Source organism: Eulemur rufifrons, chromosome 1, assembly GCF_041146395.1.
Source record: "Eulemur rufifrons isolate Redbay chromosome 1, OSU_ERuf_1, whole genome shotgun sequence".
In the NCBI taxonomy this organism is placed as follows: domain Eukaryota; kingdom Metazoa; phylum Chordata; class Mammalia; order Primates; family Lemuridae; genus Eulemur; species Eulemur rufifrons.
In genome coordinates this window covers 97,243,105-97,261,617 of record NC_090983.1, presented here as the reverse complement: position 1 = coordinate 97,261,617, position 18,513 = coordinate 97,243,105, and positions in this window count along the sequence as shown.

Here is an 18,513-nt window from a genome sequence, read left to right as displayed (position 1 = left end):
CAGCCACAATGAAATAAACCTAGAAATAATTAACAGAAGAAAAACAGAAATATTCACAAGTATGTGGAAATTAAACAACACACTCTTAATCACCCAATAGGTAAAAAAAGGAAATAAAAGAAAAATACATACAGATAAATGTAAATGAAAAGCAAACATATTAAAACTTACAGGGTGCAGTGAAGGCAGTAATCAGAGGGAAAGTCATAGCGGTAACCACCTACATTTATAAAAAGAAAACAAATAAAGATTTCAAATCAGGCCGGGCGCGGTGGCTCACGCCTGTAATCCTAGCACTCTGGGAGGCCGAGGTGGGTGGATCACTCAAGGTCAGGAGTTCGAGACCAGCCTGAGCAAGAGAAATCTCTACTAAAAATAGAAAGAAATTATCTGGCCAACTAAAATACATATATAGAAGAAAAAATTAGCCGGGCATGGTGGTGCATGCCTGTAGTCCCAGCTACTCGGGAGGCTGAGGCAGGAGGATCGCTTAAGCCCAGGAGTTTGAGGTTGCTGTGAGCTAGGCTGATGCCATGGCACTCACTCTAGCCCAGGCAACAGAGCGAGACTCTGTCTCAAAAAAAAAAAAAAAAAAAAAAAAAAGGATTTCAAATCAACCTAACTTTAAACCTCAAGGAACTAGAAAAAAATGAGAAAACTAATTCCAATGCTAGCATAAGAAAGAGATTAATAAAGATAAGTGGGGAAATAGATGAAATAAATAAAAAGTAGAAAAACAGTAGAGAGAATCAACAAAATCAAAAGTTGATTCTTTGGAAAGATCAACAAAATTGACAATGCTTTAGCTAGAACTGACAAAGAAAAATATAGGAAGGATACAAGTAAATAAAAACAGAAATAAAAGTTGGAATATTAATACTGACTTTACAGAAATAAAAAGAGATCTTTGAAAAATATTATGAAAATTGTATGCCAATAAATCAGATAAACTTTCTGGAATAGAAAAATATCTAGAAACACAAATATTACTAAAACTGACTTAAAAAGTCATATAAAGCCTCAACATACATATTATAAGTAAAAAGATTCAATCAAAAAAATAAAGTAACAACAAAACAAAACAACACAAAAAAACCTCTCAGAAAAGAAAAGCCCAGGCTAGATGTTTTCACTGGTGAATTCTAAATATTTAAAGAAGAATTGGAACCAATCCTCCTCAAAACCTTCTATAAAATAGAAGAGGAGAGAATACTTAACTCATTTTATGAAATAAGCATTACTCTGACACAAAAGACAGATAAAAACATCATAAAAAATATAATTACAGATACATAAATCTTCAAAAAACAATAGCAAACCAAATATAACAAAATAATTCACACACACAAAAAAGTTGCTAATGCCAATAACAGTGTTGGCAAAGTCACTGGGTACAAAGTAAACATTCAAAAATCAGTGATGTTTCCATACACCTGCAATGAAAAATCTGAAAATGAAATTAATATAGCAATTCCATTTACAATAGTGTCTAATAGAATAAAACATCTAAGGATAAATTTAACCACAGAGATAAAATATTTGTTCACTGAAAAATTAAAAAAAAATTCTGAAGGAAATTAAAGAATGCCCAAATAAATGGAAAAAAAAAATCTTTTCTTCATGAATTGGAGGACAATATTCCTTAGATGTCAATATTGTCCAAAGCAATGTACAGATTTAATTCAAACTCTTAACAAAATATGAACAGCCATTTTTGAAAATATGGAAGAGCTGATCTGCAAATTCGTATGAAATTGCAAGAAGCCCCAAATAATCAATATAGTCTTGTGAAAAAATAAGAATGTGACAGGTTTCACACTTCACAATTTTAAAACTTAATGTTAAGTTTCAGTGATTGAAAGAGTGTAGTACTGGTATAAGGACAGACATATACATCAAGGGAACAAAATTGAAAGTCCAGAAATAAACCCATCCATCTTTGGGTTTATTCAATGGCCAACTGATATTCAACAAGGGTGCCAAGATAATCTGATCAGCAAAAAAAAAAAAAAAAATTCTCCTTAACAATGATGCATGTACAATTGGATACCTCATACCACATACAAAAAATAACTCAAAATGGATCAGCTTAAATATAAGATATTAAGCTAAAATTTCCTCTGAGAGGAAAACATGATATAATCTTCATGAGCTTTGGTTTAACAATGAATTCTTAGATATGACACCAAAAAACACAAACAACAAAAGAAAAATAATAAATCGAACTGCATCAAAATTAAAAACTTTTGTATGTCAAAGAAAATTATCAATAAAGTGAAAAGATATTCTATAGAATTGTTGATAATATTTGGAAATCATATATCTGACAACTCAGTGACAAAAGATAACCCAATTGAAAAATGTCAAAGAATTTGAATAGAACTTTCTCCAAAGAATATATGTGCAAATGGCCGACAGACACAGGAAAAGATGTTCAACATCATTAGTCATTAGGGAAATGCAAATCAAAATTACAATAAGATGTCACTTCATACCATTAGGAAGTTTAAATTAAAAAATAAATAAACAAAAATAACCAGTATTGGTGAGGATTTGGGAAATTATTAATAGAACCATCACATGTTGCTGGTAGAAATTCGAAATGGTTTGGCTGCTGTGAAAAACAGTTTGACAATCCTTCAAAAAATTAAATATAAAGTTATTCAAGGATGCCTCGAGGGCACTTCTAGTTGTATACCCCTCAAAATTAAAAACAAGTACTCCCATATGTGCACATAAGTGTTGATCATTTACTACCAATTTAATGGTGAGTACATGGGGTGTTTATTGCTCCATTCTTGTGACATTCATCACAATCAGGCAGGTGTAGGGGAGGTGGGGATGGGTGAATTCACATCTAATGGGTGCACACTGTCTGGGGGATGGGCTCACTTGTAGCTCTGACTCAGGTGGTGAAAAGGCAATTTATGTAACCAAAGAATTTGTATCCCCATAATATTCTGAAATATCAATCAATAAATAAATAAGTAAAAACATATACTCAAACAAGTACATATGCACACTTGTACTTGTGCAACAACTCACTACAATAGCCAAAAGGCAGAAAAAGCCCAAATGGCCATCAAGGATGAATGGATAAACAAATTGATTCATATACATAAAATAGAATATTATTCAGCAAAATATGAAAAACTGATATGTGTTACAATGTGAATGTACCTCCAAAACATTTTATTTATTGAAAGAGCCAGACACAAAAGGTCCCATATTATATAGTTCCATTTATAGGAAAAATCCAGAACAGACAAATCCAGAAATACAGAACGCAGATTGGGGCTTACCAGGGGCTGAGGGGAGAAGGGATAGACAGAAATTGCTTAATGGGTTTGGGATTTTACTTTGGAATGGTAGAAATACTTTGGAGTAGTAGAAATACTTTGGAATTAAATACACCTGGTAGGTAGACTCTGTATCTCTGGAGCTTAACCACCAGGTTGCAGGTCTTCCCTTGTCAATACATTTAACATGTCAATGCATCCATTTTCTAATTGTGAGGAGTTCCCAAACCGGCGCCTTGAACCTAGGAGGAGCCATGTATTGTTGCCGTTGTTAACTTGTGGTTAACGTTCAAACACTATAAGCACATGAGGGCCTTGCAATAATAGTGATGTGATCATAATATATGAGCAAAGGATGAGGAAGAACTAGCAAACACAGTGAACAACAAATTTTCATAAAAATATTTTCTAATGTAGTACAAAAATAATTTCTTACAAGGCAGATAATTGAATTCTTTCAATAAAGTATTCATTTTAGAATCTGAAGTACAGATTCAAAACGAAATTATATTGATACATTGGGTTAAGCAATTAAAATGTTATATAGAGTTTAATACATTAGTTACTAATTGATTACCAACATTCAGATATAAATTTGTATTAAAATATAACATTAACTGAAGGTATTACAGCTGTTATTGTCATCCAATAGATTTACAGTGATGGAAACAAAGCCTGTGTCTCATTACATACATATTTTGGATACCAATATGATCTTGTGTCCATGTAATCTGAGGTACTATTTCAGGTTTAGGTTGTGTTTTAGTACGTGAACTCTGATTCTAACTGTCTAAATTGTTAATTTTTTCCTGAAATGTGGACTACTGTATGTCAACAGCAACAAGAAGTACTATAAATCATCAACATATTGGGTAGTGGGATTATGAGTATTTTGTACTTTCTTTCTCTATTCTTCAAACTTTCCATAGATATCTTTTATGTATTTGTATTCATAAACAGATATATTTTGAAATATATATGTTTGGAAAAGAAAGTTTATAACTAAAACTAGAAAGAAATTTGGGGAAGTCAGTAAAAAAAACCTTTATACATATATATATTTTTTTCTGCTTTACTGAGTTAAAGTGGCATTTTAGTTAAACAAAAAGAGCTGTGATTGTACCTTACTCTTTAAAGGTACTATGTAGGACACTCTATTTGAGAAAAATAATGAGCATCTACAATCAGAGTATGGATTTTCATACTGACCTATCACAGACACCACACAAAGACTTACTGTGGACTGTACGTTTACCTCTGATACACTGAAAGGAAATTATAGAATGTGTAAGTAAGAGAAGTACTAAATTATATAAATATTTTGCAACAGAATATGTGGCCTTGAGCAAGTAACTTCTCTGTATGTCTCAATTTTATCTTCTATAAAATAAATGTTCTGGATTATCTCTCTTGTTGTCTAATCATTTAGGTCAATAGAGGTTCTTAGAGTTTATCAAGTATAATCTCAAACTAAATTCTACTTAACATTTTTGCCCACTTGTGTAGATATATGTTAGAAATCAAATGAATAAAATGTGTAAAGAATTATTTAGAGCTGGCAAGAACACACACACATTCACATATACACATCATCTTCTGTGCAAACTAATCTAAATTTATTTAGGTTCATAGATTTAAGATGACTACAAAATGATAATACAAAGGAGGTACAGCTACAAATGGATTACTCAGTGATACATCAACCTGAACCAGGAAAATCAAGTGCACTTCTCTTGTCCATTCCACGTATCTGCATATAGCACAATTTATAGGGAGGAAAAACAGGCATTGTTTCACTCCACACAAGCCCCTACTTCTTCCTCCGCAGACAGGTTATTCTAGGTAATGATGCTTATGCACGACAGTGTGCTTATCCTTGTGAGGTTTTAGTCTTTTAAAAATCTACAAACAAACTCAAAGGATTCTCTGATGAGTACTTTTCAGTTTCCTTTTCTCAGTTTATGGGTACCCAAAACTCATTTTTATGGAGGAAACAGTGTTGTCCTGTTTAAACAGAAAAATGGACAGAACACTTGTGAGTTTGTGTTGGAGTCTGTGTTTCAGGCACATCCTTTAGATGCCTGGAAGGCTGGCAGTACTCAGTGGGCACCTGTTCTAGGGGGGTCCCCAAGAGCAGCCTGTTTTTCTATTTTCTACCTGTTAGGTCCGGAGCCCAGAGAGAGAGAGAGAGAGAGAGAGAGAGAGACACGAAGCCTCATGTGTAGCAAAATGCCGTTTATTTTGGGCATCTGGTTGCAGATGGGTAGAGGCCAAGAGCATCCACCCGGAGGGAGGGGAGAGCCTTGGGTTTTATAGAGGGTTTCTCGGGGGGGGGGGGGGAGTCAGTACCTGGGCCAGAACAACTGCTGCAATAAAAATTTTTTTTCCAGCAACCAATTTCTGGGACCCGTGGGTCAGTCTCATCCTGCAGAGACAGGGGAGGAGAGTGGTTCCGTCCTTATCAGGGGGGGGGATAGGAATGCTGGCTGCAGCTGTCTGTTAGGTTTACAACCTCTGGGGCCTCTCCAGACTCCTGCGGCTGTTGTCTCAAAAACCTTAGTTTTCCATTAACTGCATTCCGTGTCCCATACAGACTTTTCGGGTTTCTACCTGGAACAAACCTAACACTACCCAGCTTGGAAATCTAGCTATTAGAGTTATTTCCATGAGTTAGAACATAAAGTTGATTTTTTTCCCCTTTTTTAAGAAGCCCTCTGAAATTATATGCAATTCATCTTTGTGAAGAATGAATGCTAGTAGGAGGAAAAAGGGGATAAGATAGTAAAAACAGGAAGAACCAAAAAAAAAAAAAAGAGGATTTCTTTTCGCTTTTTATGGGATGTTAAGTAAGGAAATCACAGAGAGGAGAAGAAGTGAACAAGTGAGTAAAAAAATAGTTTTAGGAGGAATTGAAAAAAAAAGAAAGTGGAAATATGTTATAGCTACCTCACATTCTCCCCTATATTCAACTGATTTTTCTCTACCGGTTTTTTTCCTCAGAAGTTTTTATTTTGCATTTTCATTTCTTTCTTTTCATTTTTTAAAAATGCATTTGCTTTTATTTTTCTTTTAAAAAATTTCCTAAAATAAAAATAATAGTTTCTGTAGAGAATGTCTAGATTTTTATGCAACTTATTTTTTTGTTTGTTTGTTTTTTTGGGCATGCAGTCAGACTACATTTTCCAGCTTCCCTTACAGTCAGCAGAGACATGCAACTGAATTCCATCCAATGGGTGTGTGGGGAATGATGTGAGCCACTTCTGGTGTTAAGTGGTTAAGAAACAGATGTGATTTCTCCACTTACTCTTTCCTCTTTCACGCAGAAGACAGAGGAGTCTAAAACCATAAGACCGGAGGGCATATGAGCCGCAAAATGGAAGAAAAATGGGTTTCTGCAACACTGTAAGACTAGGAATATGTATGAGATGGATTGCTATGTGATTAATAAAAATTCATCTCTACTGAGATGTGGGGACATATACCACAGAAGCAAACTCCTTCCTGGACATGAGCTAACTGTCCTATTTCTCTCCTCACTTTCTCATTTGAAAGAGTTATCTACAAATGTGTTTTCTATTAGTTAATCATTATTTTATTCCTCAACTATCAAAGTCAGTTTTACTCCCTCTATCCTATCATCTAATTGTGTTTTCCACGTCACAAATGCTTTAATTTATGTCTAGTTGAAAGAGTTTGAGTCTTTATTTTATGAAACTTTGAAATAGAATTTATCTTTGACAGTCTTGACCACCAATCACTTTGGAAAACTCTCACCACTCCAGTCTGATGAAACCATTTGATCTATTTTCTTCTTAACAGGATACTCTCCAATCTCCCTGGTAACTGATCTTTGGTGATCATCCCTTGGAATGTCTCTACTATTTTTGGACTCAACCTTAAGTTCTTTCCTGTCTTTCTCTAGATTCCAATCCACTTTCATAGTTTTAAATAAAAGTTAAACAAATGATTTTACATATCTATACCTATATAGATGTAGGTATAGACAATCTGGAAATTTTGATGTTTGGTATATCTATACATCTATTTAACCGTGTTATCTAATCATAAGTCATATAATCATGTTGATTTTACTGTGTCTCAAATTTAATTTTTTGCCTCCTACCCCAAGCCTGCTTATCTCCCTTCTTTTGCTAAATGGAAAACTCTAACTCTATTCGGTAACAAAACAGCAGCAGTAAAACCGGGATGTATTCTTGTCATTTTCTTCTTTGTACTCAGTTAATCCAGCTGCAATGCAAAACCCCCTCAACGTTCCTCCCAGATCAGCTGGATATTTGTTTGAGGAAGTAACTTCATCCGGTAAAAGCTGGCTATTCTCTCCTTCCAGAGAATCTTCAGTACTAGAACATCCAGTTGGGGATGGATTTCCTTGAAATTTACAATGCTTCCTTTGTCCCATATGTTATATATTACACTGTGATAAGCTTTTCAATTGTATGTCAGGGGTAAAAGGAGAGAAAATATATTATTTGTATTTTCAATCACTACTTTTGTTTGCTGATGTATCTATTAGGCTTAGGAATTAAGGGAAGAATGATAGAAATCCATAGGAGGCCCATTTGCTGTAGAAGAAATGTGTGAGAATGGGAAGGAGAGAGTTTGGAGAATAGAAAAACACCATGGGAAAGAACAATTAGTGGGAATAAAACCCAAAGAGAAAAAGTTAGGGCTGGGGATTTTCTATGAGGTACGGGCATTTAATGACAAAGAAGAGCTGTATAAAGAGGAATTTTTAGAAAGACTACTGTGTACTAGGAATTCAATTTCCGTATCCCTACAGCTGGACACTAACCTATAAAAAATATATGAGCATTATGCTCATATATTGCTCTGTGTCACTTACAGCGCAAGAATGAAGGCTTGCTTTTAAATAGTTCATACTGCTCTGTCCTTCTCACTAGATGAAGAACTCCAGGCAAGCAGAAGTGGCTGATTATTTATCTATATGTGCACAGATTTAGTTCTACTCAAGTAATTAGGACATGTGTAAAAATACAAATGAAGCTGTAGATCTATAAATTTTCTTCATTGTTCCTTTCTAACTTACCCTGTCTCTACCGACATAATTCCTAGCACATTTATCTCACTTAGCTGAATTGTCTCCTATAGAAACCAGGACTTGTAAGTTATGCACTGGGATATTGAGTTGAAGATATTACCAAGCAAAGTGTTGAAAATGCAGCCTGGTTATTTATTTGCTTTTTTATTATTTTGCTTATAGTAAATGACAGAGAAAAAAGGAAAAAATAAGGGAAGAATTATTAAACACCAAGTAACCAGGACTCAGTGATTTAGGAAATTGTCACCCTGTCCAGATTGCAGGAAATGCTAAAATTAAGAGATTCACTCACCGTCAGGAAATCACGATCAGGAGAGAAAGTCAAAGGTGCTGCTGGACAAGCTTTGGCTGGCACTTGGAAAATATCAGAAAGTCAGAGTGTTCTATCACACAGAGGACTCTGAAGAGAGTAGGTGTATGACTCATGGATCCCTCTGCCAATTAATAAAGGCCAAAGAGAGAGATAAAATTATCTGGGAAAGATCTGCAGAGAATCTTCTTGTGTAGTGGTGTGTATTTCTGTGACACGTATGAGGAAGTGATAACGTGTTTGAGTGTTTTATAACAGCAGAAACACTGCCGGCTGGGACTGAGAGTCAGGGAAGAAACACGCTGAAATAAGGATGTGGGACTCCCATAGTCCCACAGGCAGAACATAGGCTGATCAAGCTACTCAGCTACCCGTGTGTGTGGCCTTTCAGTGAGAAGGACTATGACTCCAGGGCCACAGAGCTGTGAGCCCCGAAGGCAGAGAAATGCAGCACGGATTATTCCCAGGCTTTGAAATCCAATGCAGTTTGTCCTGCCGGCCTTCAAAATTTCTTGGAATGGTGACTTCTTTCATGTTTCATTTTCTCTCTCCCTTTTTGAGTGGGAATTTCTGTGATTGTTGTCTTATGCCTCTTTCACCATCATATTTTGGGAGTAGATAATATGTTTTCTGTTTTCACAGGTCCATAAAATGGAGAGAAATTTTACTCCAGGCAGGATCATACCTGGAGTCTCATCACACGTAATTTAGATGATTTAAATTAGATATGTGACTTTTAATTTTTTTTTTTTTCTTTTCTTCCATATTCCAGAGTTCAAAGGAAGGATGTGGGACTTTTGAGCTGGTGAAATTTAGGCGAGCATTTGGACTTATGCTGATTCTGAGATGGGCTGAAACTTCTGGTGATAGGATGGGGTGATGATATTTTGCACGTGAGGAGGATGTGAATCTTTGCAGGCAAGGAAGTGGACTATGGCGAATGAATAATGGTGCATAAAGATGTTCACATCCTAATCCCCATAACGGGTGAATGTGTTACCTTAGATGGCAAAGGACGTTTGCAGATGTGATTAGATTAAGAATTTTGATAAAGAGGCCTAGCCTGGATTTTCTGGGTTGGCCCAATATAATCACAGGAGAGCTTATAAGAGGGAGCTAAGAGTGTCAAAGTTAAAAAGGTTATGACATAACAATGGCAATAGACATTAGAGTGATTTGGTCATGGGTCAAGGAATGCTGGCAGCCTCTAGACACTGAAAGAGGCAAGGGAGGGATTCTATGTTAGAGGTTCCAGAAGGAACCAGTCCTGCTGACATCTTGATTTTAGTCCTGCTAGACTAAGTTTGGAATTCTGATCTACAGATCTGTAAGATAATGCATTTTGTTATATTAAGACCCTGATTTTGTGTTAATTTGTTTTAGCGCCCATAGGAAGTTAATAAACAGGCTTTGTTTTTCCTTTTGAAAAGTCTAATGCTTTATTTCTCTCCATCATCAATGTTCAGATCAATGCCTACCTTATACCCCAAACTTCCCCAGGTGTCTTTTTCTCTTCTCTAATTATTCTTTTCAATTCATCTTGCATTCTTGTGCTTGTGTGTGTATGTCTCTGTATATGTGTGTCTGTGTGTGTGTGTGTGAGAGAAAGAGAAAGAGAGAGAAAGAGAGAGAGAGAATTTTTTAGGTATATTTGTCTTGCATTTCTGACTTTGCTCACGTTGAAAGGCGTCAGCATTAGCCCAGATTGAGTTGGGGTAAAAGCAAGAGCCTTAAACTCTGTGACTCTGAATGGAGAAATCATGTAATTTATAATTGCAATAAGGAACATGTGTAAGAGGACAGACGGTGCTAATAATGAAGAGAGGACAGCAGAGAATTTTTTCATGTGTCTCTTGGCCATTTGTCTATTTGTCCCAAGCAAACTGGGTCATGTGGTCACTCTAACAATAGTAAAGTTTCTACTCCAAAAAGGAGCCAAGGAGAACTTATGAATTAAATCAAATTCTTATGAAAACCCTAAATCACTATGATAAATAACTTTGAAAGGACAGATGAGAAGAATCATCTAGAAATATGAAAAATTAGAGCAATGAGAGGCCTATCTTTTTTTAATATACCAAACAAAATAATTTTATTTATTTTTGGTATGGTACAGGTTCTTCGGTTTTCATTTTTCTTTTTTAATTTCAAAATATTAAAGGGGTACAAATGTTTTGTTATATGAATAGCTTTTATAATGCTTTAGTCAGGGCTATAAAAATGCTCATCACCCAAATAGTGGTCATTGTATCTGCTAGGTAGGTTTTTTCCCCCTCCCCTCCTACACCCTCTCCCCTGCTTGATTTCCAATGACTTTTACTTCTCTCTGTGCCCATGTGTGCCAATAATTAGCTCCAAATTATTAGAGAGTAGACATGATATTTGTTTTTTTTTCACTGTTGAGCTATTTTACTTAAGATAATGGTCTCCAATTCCAACCAAATTGCTGCAAAAGACATTAATTAATTTCTTTTTATTGCTGAATAGTACTCCATGGTATGTATATATACCTCATTTTGTTAATCCACTCATGCATTGATGGGCACTTGGGTTGATTACACATCTTTGCAATTGTAAATTGTGCTGCAATAAACATTTGAGCACAGGTGTCTTTTTTATAAAATGTTATTTTTTTCCTTTGGGTAGATAGCCAGTAGTGGGATTGCTATATCATATGGTAAGTCTACTTTTAGTTTTTTGAGACATCCCCATACTGTTTTCCATAGAAGTTGTATTAATTTGCAGTCCCACCAACAGTATATAAGCATTCCTTTCTGCATCTCCATCTGCATCTATTGTTTTTGGACTTTTTAATAAAAGCCATTCTAACAGGGTTAAGGTGATATCTCATTGTGGTTTTAATTTGCATTTCTCTGATGATTAGTGACATTGAGAATTTTTTCATATGTTTGTTGGCCATTTTTCTATCTTCTTTTGAAAAGCTTCTGTTTACATCTTTGCCCACTTTTTAATGGTGTTGTTTGTTTTTTTCTTGCTGATTTTTTTGTAGAGTCTGCATATTAGCCCTTTATTGGATATATAGTTTGCAAATATTTTCTCCCATTATGTAAGTTGTCTATTTGCTCTGTTGATTATTTCCTTCACTGTGCAGAAGCTCTTTAATTTAATCAAATCCTATTTATTTATTTTTGTTGTTGCTGAAATTGTCACTGGGGTCTTAGTCATAAATTCTTTGCCTAGGCTGATATCTAGAAGAGTTTTTCCTACATTTTCTTCTAGAACTTTTAAGCTTCCATGCCTTATCTTTAAGTCTTTTATCTTGAATTAATTTTTGTGAGTGGTGAGAGATAGGAGTCCTCTTTCATTTTTCTGTATGTGGCTAGCCAATTTTCCTAGCACCATTTATTATATAGGGCTTCTTTTTCCCAGTGTATGTTGTTTTCTGCTTTGTTGAAGATCAGTTGGTTGTAGGTAAATTGTTTTATACCCGAGTTCTCTGTTCTGCTCCACTGGAACAAATTTGGAGGCATCACATTACCAGACTTCAAAGTATGCTACAAGGCTACAGGGCCTATCTTCTTGATGGCTTCCTATACCTATTGGTGTTTATTTACACCTTGCATTTGTGAGACCTCATGATGAGAGAAATTAGCTTAAGGGACAACCCACTAGATTTTTGATGTCTTTTTAACTGCTTCCTGAACTTCATATGTGTACCAGTTGACTTCCATTTGAGTTTTCCATTAAAAAAATCAATCAACAGTTAGTATTACTATTGATTAGCTGATTTAGTTTCTTTAATTTGTTAAATCATAGAGTTAACTTGTCTAAATAACTATTTTTTTGATTCCACAGAAACATAAACATTTTTGTTGTTGTTGTTGTTTTTACTTTGCCTTACATTTGTTTATTTGATTGGATTTTAGTGCCTTAATGAGCAGGTTCAATAAGAAATTCCATTATATAAATATTTACTTGTTCTACAAAATTCTAATTATGAGGTTAACACATCAAAAGTTCATTTGGGAATATCTATTTTTATGTGCTCTCACTAACAATGTGTCTGGATAAAATAAAAATGAAAGAAACTTAAACAGTTCTAACTCTTTATAAGACTGGAGCCATAAGTACCTTAGCCATTTAATATTCCACTTATGCTATTATAGATATGTAATAAGGTTTATCAAAAAGAAAATTATAACTACTTACAATTATAATCTAACAAAATAATCTTAAATGAATTAACGTTTTGGAACATTTCAATATAAATGTATTTAATAAGATCAAAGTGATAAATATATAAAATTATGTTCATTTCAACAAACATAGTGAGTGACCTATTATAAGCCAATATTTGACATTGGAGTTTCAGTTCGCATAAAATAATATTTCCATATTAAAAGAGTTAATGAATTTATGGAGAAACAGGTTAATAGATAAATTCTATATAATATGATAGCTGTATAGAATAAGGTTAAGAATAACTACAAAATAATTATCTGTGTTGACCAAAAATTTGGTCATATAAATCAATAAAAATATAATATTTTTTCTTTCACTATTTGTTTCAGTCTTCAGACTAATATCTGCTTTCAGTTTGATTTTAGTGAGAGAGATGCTTTACTGATAGTCTAAGTGGTATCAAACACAATGGCTGACATCACATATAGTTAATTTATAGGAGAACATCTCTTAAGGGATGTACCTCAGGGCGGGGCTTGTGTGCTTTGCCTCCTACTGCTTTGTGACACAAGGCATGGAAATCACTGTGGAAATAAGGTCTTTGTTTCCTGAGTTTATTTTCTCCTACTGCTTCGCTCAGTCCTCCAGTTGTAATCTCCCATTGTGACAACACTGCAGTCGCTAAGCAAAGGATTTGGATATCACAAACACATGACAGAAACATCAGATAAGTTAAAAAGCAATAGATCTTGAGGATGAATACTATAAGCAAATATCCTCCTTGAATCAAAATTTCTCTATTAATAAAAAGAGGGTCTATTTTATAGATCCTCTCTTCAAAATCATTTCACAGTATGGTTGTTTATAGACATTTTGGTCAAGCTATTTTCTTGAGGCTAGTAAAGAGGTGGTATGGTGTGGGTATGAATAATGCACCAGAATCAAAGCCATTTGGGTCTAATCCAGCAGCAGGCACTTTTCCTTGAATTACCAAAATTCTCTCAGCTTTAAATTTATCACCTGAATAATGGAATTACAAAACTCCTCATTGTGTCATTGAGATGATTTGCATAAGTAAAGCATCTTAATAAATGGCGGCTATTATTAACAGAATTCTTTCCTGCCATGGTCATATGGGTAAAATATAGTTGTATTTTTTCCTTTTCTATTTTTTCAAAACTTCAGCCTAGTTTCAAGTAATGAAAAGATAAGCAGAAGTCATAAACTAAAACTATTCTGTTTATAAAATGATTGTGTTGATATGCCCAGAAACTATCCATTAATAAGTATTATATAATCATCATGATCAAATATTCTTTGATAAACGAAAAATAAAGCAACATTTTCATAGTCATCCTAAAAAGCAATAACCTCAGTTTTAAATCCATTGCAGAAATCAGCTGAGGAGCAGGGAAAATCAAGCAGAATATAATCTGACTTTTCCTGCATTTAAATTTCCCATCTAAATGTGTTGAATTGAATATATTGAAGTCAAAATCTATAACGAGTCAAGTAGGAGCTTTACTTAATTTGTGCAAGTATCTGTTCAGCCTCTGGCTGGGTATGAGGCCTAGTGAGAGTTGCAAGAAGGCATACAAAATTGTTTAGTTTAAGAAAATGATCCTGTATTGTGAGCTAAGATGTTTTACAAAATAAAGACACATGTCATCATTTCCATGACAAGCGTAGATATTGCATCCCAAAGATAAGCAACATACTCAAGAAATGTCTTATATAGAATGAGCAGTTATGCTTGAATTCAAACCCAGAGTTTTCTGATCCCAAAATTTGTCATTTTTTTCCTATTACCTGCATGTTAGGTATAGAGTAAAATGTCTGCCCCCCAAAAGTTTATAACTTAGTAGTAAAATAAGTAAGCGATATATACAAAAAAGATAATCAGCCTGTTAAGGTGCAAAAGGATTGGCTTGGACACTTGAGAAATGTCAGAGGAAAGAGAAACAGAGATGATTTTAAGTCTGACTGACTAGGTAAGGCTTTATAGATTAAGTCTTGATGAATATGTAGAATTTTTCACTGGCTGAGAATGGGGGTCTAGAAGCATTTCAAGTGGGAAGAGTGGTTTGAGAAATGAGGCAGAGGAAATCACAGTAGACAGTGAATACAGCAATTTGATTATAATGGCTATTTAACTTGGGGAACTAGTAAAAATAAGGCTGGAAACAAAAGTTATGACCAGAATGTTTCTATTTTTATTTTAGGCCTTTGGGGATTATTCTCACAATATATAAGATATTGTGAGAGTCTATAGTGAATATATGCTTTATTTCAGAATCAAATATGACCAGAATGAGTGACACAGATACAAAGCAGTGCCATCTGTTCTTGTGTGGCCAGGATGTGTCCCTTTGTGTAACCACCCACAAACCCATTGCATGTGATAGTCATATGCCTCAGGCCAGGCTGATCATAATATCCCTTTTCTGTTAACATAGTGATCTTCCTGGGCTGGCTACAGAAAATAAGCACGTTCAATAAGAAGACTTCCCTGGAACTGCTGTGTGGAGAGCAGAAATTCTCTACGCACTAAGACTGCTATTGGCCATTGGTAATTATAGGAGGAGAAAATGAGGCCAAAACAGAGGGTAAAGGAAAAGCAAAGTCAAGAGGACACAAGAAGATAGGGAGGGAAGTGAGAAGAAATAGAGAGAAAGGTTTTTAGGGTCCCTGGATCCAGCAGTACTTAAAACCACAGATTCAAACTGGTGACATAAACACATTAATTTTCTTTTTTTCCCCTCATACAGTTTGAATTACCCAACTTATTATTTATTATCTATTATTTATAATTCATAGCCAGGAAGGCCCTATTTCATTAAAAGATATGAGTTCTAATTGTGTGGCTCAAGTATGTATTTTAGGATACTTGGAAAAAACGAAAATTAAAATAACAGTATGGGAATTCTGATGACAATGGAAGTGAGCACCATGCAGTTCTCGCAGCTCTGCTCTAAACACGGAACAAAAGGTAAAACGTTTTAAAATAACTTCACGAAATGCATAACCATAATTAAAAAGGAGAGGGAAACACTTGAAAGGACTTCTGCTTTTTAGCCATGAGGAATAAAATGTTCTGAAACAACCCTCCCACAACTAGACAACGGGGAGAAATACAGGGAATAACTATTTTCAGACATTGTACTAAGAGCAGCCCAGAGCTATAATTCACAAGGAAAGGGAAAGAAACTAGATGGTCAAATTGCTGTCTAGCATTTCTGTCTAGGGGTAATTTCTGTACCACAAGACAGGCAGGAGAACTGAAACCAAGTGTGGAAATCTCACTAACTTGAGAAAACAGAGCTTGGGATTTGCAGAGGCCAAGAAGCCTAGAAATTGTTGTTCAGGGAATTAGAGAGAACTAGGGAACTAAAGCTGCAAGCATACAAAGCTCCAGAAATCTACATGAGGGCCAGGAGTCTTTCCCTGAATATCAATATGCAGATATTCAATACAGATAGCGTGAAATCCCATGAGAGTAAATAAACCAGCTCCCCAGGAAAAAGTCATTATATGAAGCTACAAGATAAACAATTCAAAAAGGTCACACAAAGCCAAGAATTGCTTGACTTTCTTTCAGACAGAGTATGGAGACTTCATTGAATACAATGGGCCTTCTGTCCTTGCCTTAAAAGTGTGACTAAATTAGCTGTAGAAATAGTGCTATAACTCAAAACAAACTCAAAACTAAACTTTAAAAAGATCAAGCTAATCTAAAGGTGCTTAACTGCCTAATAGAAAAAAATCTATCATTCTCACTCTTTAGAGGTATGAAAAAAAATAAAAAAATTAAAATTAAAAACACAGGGTTAAAAATATAAAATTCTGAATGTTCAATGCCCAATTCAAAAGTACTAGATTAATGAAGAAACAAAAATATCACTCATAGCCAGAAGAAACATCAATTGACAGCAACTAGCAGAGATGATAGAATTAGCAGAAAGGAGAGAAAAACAGCTATTATGAAAATGATCCATATGTGTAATGATGTGAAGAAAAATACAAGCATAAAGAGAAAAAATAAAACAAATGACATAAAAAAGAAATGAATGGGACTTCTGGAGATTAAACCACAAGACCAGAAATTAAAAAACAAAACAAGCAAAACAAAAAACACTGGATGGAATTAATAAGCATGTTAGACATGACATAGGAAAAGAACAATGAAGTATGAGTGTGTAACAATACTGATATCTCAGTGAAGCCTAGAGAGAAACAGACTAAAGGAAAAAAATAAATACACATAGCATTATTGACCTGTGGGACATTATAGGTGATGCAACATTGCTAACATATGTATAATTGGAGTCCCCAAAAGAGGGAAGTATGGAGGATATCCACATATAAAAGAATGAATAGAGCTTTTGAAAAGTTGATGAACATTACAGAACCATACACTAGAGCAGAGAGTGTGCAACAAACCACAAGCTGGAAAAAAAAAAATTCCACATCAAGGTACACACCATAATCAAATTGGTAAAATATTATGACAAAGAGAATGTCTCAAAAACTAAAGACAAAAATAAAAGACAACTTACTTTGACAAAATATGAATATCAAATAGAAAAATTAAATAATTAAAAATAATATATGAGTCAAAGAGAGCACATTTGTTGGACACAATACAATAAAATTATAAATAAATAGGACAAGAGAAACTAAAATTACCAAAATATTTGGAAAATAATGCCATTCCAAATGCCTCATGGATTACTCAGGAACCTACAATAAACATTAATAGACTTAGAGCTGAATGACTATGAAATCAACACATAAAGGCAGTTTCACATAGGTAAACTACTTTTTCAAATGAATTTGTAGCTTTAAATATACACATTGTGGAATAAGAAGGACTGAAATCAAATTATATAAGAAATCACCTTAAGAAATATCTCATAGAGAACATTTTAACCCTTGATTTAAAAAAAATATAATACCCTGCTATAACCAGTTTATTAATTGACAGGTGGAAATTATCTTCAAGCAAATCTATAAAATCCATGTAATACCATTCATTAAAAATTCCAATAGAATTTTGAGTATTCAAGAACAGCAAGATATTTCCAAATACTAAGAACATGGAAAGGGGCTACCCCTCCCAATACCAAGACTTATTATAAAAGTATAGTAATTTAAACAAACACAGCATTGAAATGGAAATAAGTCAGGAGAATAAGTAGCTCCCTCTAAAAAACATCATAAGTATGTGGGGACTAGAAGTGTTTTAGGGGCCTCATTTATTTATTTTATTTCAAAGTATTACCTGGATACAAATGTGTTTGGTTATAAGGATCACATTTGTAATTCTTGAGTCAGGGTTATAAGCGTTGCCCCATTATAAGTTGTCCCATTATAAGTGAAGCCCCATCACCCAGGGGCCTCATTGAAAACAAAACAAAACAAAATCATCTCCTCTTGCTGATTTGTATATAATTAAGAAGTATGACAATGATCATAACAGAGATAGATGTCAAAATGCCAGTGTGGTTGCTTCATAGTTAATTAAAGAACATAATTTGGCCTAACCATGTAGAAGAGCAATATGTCAGTTTAGCAAAATAGAAAATATGCAAATCATATCAGCAATGCTATTTCTGTCCCAGAGAAATTCTCACATGTGCACTCAAACATACAAGAGTGAGAGTATGGTACTGTAAAATGAT